Source organism: Macaca thibetana, chromosome 1, assembly GCF_024542745.1.
Source record: "Macaca thibetana thibetana isolate TM-01 chromosome 1, ASM2454274v1, whole genome shotgun sequence".
In the NCBI taxonomy this organism is placed as follows: Eukaryota; Metazoa; Chordata; class Mammalia; order Primates; family Cercopithecidae; genus Macaca; species Macaca thibetana.
Genome location: NC_065578.1, coordinates 181,105,158 through 181,110,635, shown reverse-complemented (window position 1 = coordinate 181,110,635; position 5,478 = coordinate 181,105,158). Strand labels below are relative to the sequence as shown.

Sequence of the window (5,478 nt, the reverse complement as noted above, 5' to 3'; positions counted from 1 at the left end):
CAATCAACACCAATTATATGGTGATAAATAACTGGAATGGTGGCACCTTTGGGTCAAGACTGGCAAGGAAAATGCTATGGTTCATCTCCAACAAGAATATGGCACCTTGGCCAGCACAGGTCACTCTAAAACTGAGTCCTTAGTGCTGGGCCCAGATTTGGATCTCTTCTCTGAAGCTAGCAAGTCAGGTAAAATAATTGGGTTTTTAAAAAAGAAGTTTAAAATGAAGCTCAAGTTAAAAACCCATGCTCTTGACATATTTCCTTTCAAATTTTATATAAAACCTACTTTTCCACTTTAATAGCCCAGATTTTTTTCTTTACACAGCCCATCGCATAGTTGCAGACAGACTCTTCTGCCTTAAGATGTAAACACAGGGAAAAATTAATGGCATCTACATAATATTCTTTCCACACTCTGCCATTATAAGGAAAATAAAAAAAATTTTTTTTTAAAAAGAAAGGTTCCATCTTAGATTCTCACAACCTCTTGTTCCACAGTTTATGAACCTGACTCTTGATGCTAAGCTGGCAGTGTGTGTAAGCAGATTTTTGTTTTCAGTGAAGGAAACCCTGGGAAAAGATGGATTGAGCTCATTTTCTTCCAAGAGTTATTGAATGGTACATGTTCCTCAAAGCCCTCATTCTCTCAAACTAGAGCACATTTCAGGATCACACAGCCTTCCTTATAATGCTGGCTGTCTTCAGTGGCAAACTCACAGATCCATCCCAGTTGGCTGTTGCAGTTTTTGTAGCTCACATCTTGAACTATGTGGGAGCCAGTGAGCATGATCTGATCTTGAACTTCACCATACTATAGGTTAACTACTTTGTGACAAAGAAATGCCCTGCTAGTGGTGCCTGTGCACCTAGTAGAGACGAATTGAGTTCTGAGCCATTGGTCAGGATTATATCACAGTTTGCACAAGAAAACAGATGGGTACTGCCAATATGATCAAGGAAAATTCTGTCCATTTTTAGAGCTGAAGTTTTAAAAACCTGCATAGGTGAGTAGAATAAAGGGGCTGCAAGAGCACACCAATCCTCCCAACAGCAAGTGAAAGGTAGGACACAACCCACCGTGGGCGTAACTAGGCTGGCCTGGGCTTCCCCTGAAGCTGGGTTGTGATACTGTAAGATTTTAATAAGATAATATATGTAGCTTATTTAAAACAATGCCTGGTACATAGGAAGTGCTCAATGAATGCCGACCTCCTCCCCTTCCTCTTTCTTCCTTTTCCTCCTCCTCTTTCTTCTTCTTCCTTTTCTCCTCCTCATCACTCTCTTCCTCTTCTTCATCTGGCTTCTGCTTGGAAATCCTCAATGACAGAGATACACTGAGACAAACCTACCTTCTCTTAATTTCCATTCATTGATCTCCAACCTTTCTTCCCATGAAGGATTTCAGACAGCCAAAGATAGCTATTAGGTACGTCCAGAGCCTTCTGTAAAGTCACACATCTACACTTCTCTCTAATCATGTTTTCTCATTCCATGTGATATCCAGATTTTTTTCCATTTGTTTAAAGCCTTTTCATTGCCCATGGGTGATGCCTTAGTGGCACATGATCCTAATGCAGTTAGTTCAGGAAGAAGGAAGTGTGGGCTTTTTTCTTCTCCAACATAGGCATGATTCCAACTCAAACATAGTTTCTTGGATCTCTTTGAAGAGGTAGAGGTTATGAACAGGGTGTCTACCTAGCTATTATCACTCATTATACCTGTCCCCTTCACCACTCCCCCAACACACATGCACATTCACCCTGAATCTCTGCTCTTTTTACTAGGGTTGAGGTGTGAGGTTCTGTATGACATAACTCCTCCTTCCCCCATTATGGCTGCTGTGACACTCTGAGAGAGGACCAAGTGGGTGCTGGCCATTCTGCATTTCTTTTAGTGCCACCAAAAACATCTTCAATACTTGAAGCAGAGTAAGAGCTGTGAGCCAGCAGAGTGATCCAGAAATCCCCCTATGCTAAATCCTACATAGCAGCCAGTGATCCAGGGAGACCTGGCTTGACTTAGCAGGAGGGACCCGCAGCAGACAGTGAGAGATGCCCATTCTGAACCTGCAGTTTTATGTCTCTGTTCCCCTGGTGCTTGGGTACTTGACGTTTACAGCTTCTCTCCTGAGCTGCACTATTCCTCCATCTTGCCTCCCTGTTGTGCTCCACCTATTGCTGATTCCTGCTTGTCTTGCCAACCTCAGCTCTCCCCAAACCTTAAAACACCTATGCTCAACGGTTTGCTTTTCTTCATATATTTTAGGCTCTAGTACCTGGTTCCCCTTCAGGCATTAAGCTCCTTTAATAGTAACTAACAATTTTGGAGCACGAATTGTCAGTGAAAAAAAAATTAACATTTACTGAGCATTTACTATTTGCTAGACTAAGTGCTTTACATGCAACATGTCATCTAAACCTCACAAAGACTCTCTAATATAAGGTAGCTCATGTTATTGGCTATTTGTTATATGTTAATATATTTTATATGTTATTTTATATATATATGTGTGTGTATATGTGTGTGTGTGTGTATATATATATGTTATTGGTTATAAGAAAATAAAATGGGGGCCAGGTGCGGTGGCTCGCACCTGTAATCTTAGCACTTTGAGAGGCCAAGGTGGGTAGATTGCTTGAGCCCAGGAGTTCCAAGACCAGGCTGTCCAACATGGTGAAACCCCCATCTCTACAAAAATTACAAAACCTAGCTAGGGGTGGTGGTATACACCTGTAGTCCCAGCTACTCAGGAGGCCTGATGTGGGAGGATCACTTGAGCCCAGGAGGTGGAGGTTGCAGTGAGCCGAGATCACATCACTGCACTTCAAATCCTATCTCAAAAATAAAATAAAATAAAATTTAAAAATAGGGCTTGAGAGGTTAGATAGCTTGTGGGAGAACTGAGGTGGATACCCAGTATCTCTGAGTCCAAACTGTAATGCTTCTCCAAGCAGGAATCCTCCAGTAATTAACAATAATTCCCTCCCACAGGGTATCTTGGGATTCCAACAGGAAAGAAGAACCACTGTCAGTTATGAAACAAGGGATTTATTATGAAATTTAGACCTTACATAATTATGGAAGAAGCCGAGAAAGTGAAAGTGCCACTGGAGAGTTGAAAGATCAGAGCAAGAGTAAGTAACAGTCATGCATGTCCCACTGCAGAAATGAAACTGCGATGGCAAGCTCATGGGAAGCCCATGAGAAACTGCCACCACTGCCAACATATGGTGATAGGCCTGGACCCTCAGACCACTGTTGATCAGTGGGGTCAACAGTTGGAACATAGGTAGAATGTAGAGCAGATGGCAGCAAGGACAAACTGGAACCTGCCAACACCTCTGCATCTGTCATCATGTCTAATCACAATGACTTTCAGAGGTAATCATGCTGCTTTAGTCTTTCAAATCTCATGCACATTTCTTTTTTGACAACTCCAATCCAGAACCATATAGGGAGGGGGACTCTGGGAAATATACTTCCAGGTTAATCAAGTTGACATATGCAAACCATCCTGCCTTAGTCTGTCTTGTGCTTTCATAAAAGAATACCTGAGACTGAGATAATGTATAAAGATTAGAAATGTACTGGCTTATGGTTCTGGAGGCTAGGAAGTCCAAGATGGAAAGGCTGGCATTTAGCAAGGGCCTTCTTGCTAAGTCATCTCATAGTGGAAGGGCACAGGGGGCTGGGGACCAGGGACCAAACTCACCCCTTTAGAATGAACCCAATCTTATGGGTTTGTATTAATCAATTCATGAGGGTGGAGCCCTCATGGCCTAATCACCTCTCACTAGACTTCGCCTCTCAACACAGTTGCAATGGAGATTAAGTTACCAACGCATGGTTTTTGCGGGGGGCACATTTAAACCATAAATGTGCGAACTTCTTCCCATGTATTATCCTCAAAAGCAGCAGGGGCTGTTATCTACTGAAGATCCCATGCATTATCTATGATTCTTAGGGTACAATAATGCTTACAAAATCTAAGTATTTATTGGCTCACTTGCAATTCAAAAACTTAGTATGTGGCTGTTATTCATTTACTTTCTTTTTCCTATTTTAGAAGATCAGAGGAAGGCTTACCATTTTAGTGCTCAACATTAGTTTAAAATAAAAAATAAAGTTAATTTTAAAAAATTCATTACAGACAGAGAAGATGATAAATTTTTCCAGCATCAATGCATAGATAACAATTAATGCTTGACATAGATTCTATTTAAAACAAAATAATGTTTTAAAAAATCCTTCAGTAGTGGTATGCTAAGGATTCCAACAAAGCCAAACAGCCTTCAGGCATAGGATGAATCATCTAATTTGTTTGTCAAAGCTCATTCAGCTGGAAAGGGCTGTACTTTCATGCAGGGAGAATTTCTAATGGCAGCTTTCTGGTAGCAGGCATCACACCACCAGAATGACATTAGCAGCTCACCACCAAAACCAGTTTGAACAAGTGAGAATGACCCTTGGGCAAACTCCTTAACAGCTGATTTATGGGTATATTAGTCAGCTCTGGCTGTCATAATAAAATATCACATACTGGATGGCTTAATAGAAATGTTTTCCCCATAGTTCTGGAGGCTGAAAGTACAAGACTGGGGTCTCAGTATGATCAGGTTCTGATGAGGTCTCTCTTTCTTGCTTGCATATGGCTGCCTTCTTCCTGTGTCCTCCCATGATGGAGAGAGAGAGGTTGGGGTGGGGAGGAGAGAGTGCATGAGCTCTGGTGTCTCTTCCTTTTCTTACCAGTGCACTAATCCCAACCCATCATGAAGACCTACCCTCGTGACCTCATCTAAACTTAATTACCTCCCATACCATCACAATGAGCACTGGAGTTAGAGCTCCTACATCTGAATTTGGTGGTGGGACACAATTCAGTCCATAGCAACAGGCATTTCAGACAGACCTGGAACCTTGAAGTTCTCAGGTTTCCTGCCAGCCTGACTGGACCCAGAGTCTGTACACTGAATCCACTGTCTTCTGCCTTGGCTCAACATTCTTCTCTTATTGGTTTTAATGTCACCAGGCTAAGAAATTCTCTTCCAGCCAAGAATCTGATTTTTTTTCCAACATGCAAATCCCCATGGATATTTAGAGGGGAAAAAAGCAGCCTTCCATGAGTGTAAGGCATAGGGCAGAAGGAGGCAGGTGCCCTGAGATGAGCAGATCTGTCCCCCACCTAGGGACACCATTCAATCACTCATTATACAATTATTTTGAGCATCTTCTCTGGACTAAGCACTGTGCTAGATGATGTGGGTACTATGGAGAATAACATAGATGACTCACATCTTGATGCAATGGACTGAATGTTCACGTCCCCCAAAATTCATATGTTGAAATCCTAATTCCCAATATTATGGTATTAGGAGGAGGGGTCTTTGGGAAGTGACTAGGTCATGAGGGTAGAGCCCTCATGAATGGGATTAGTACCTTATAAAAGAGACCCCACAGACTCTCTTACTCTCCTCCC

The 5,478-nt window shown here is 42.0% G+C and overlaps 1 pseudogene; it reads right to left on the bottom strand.

The window, feature by feature from the left end:
• Window positions 1-522: 522 nt before the first annotated feature.
• On the bottom strand, window positions 523-974 carry LOC126956529 (protein yippee-like 5; annotated as a pseudogene).
• Window positions 975-5,478: the final 4,504 nt, after the last annotated feature.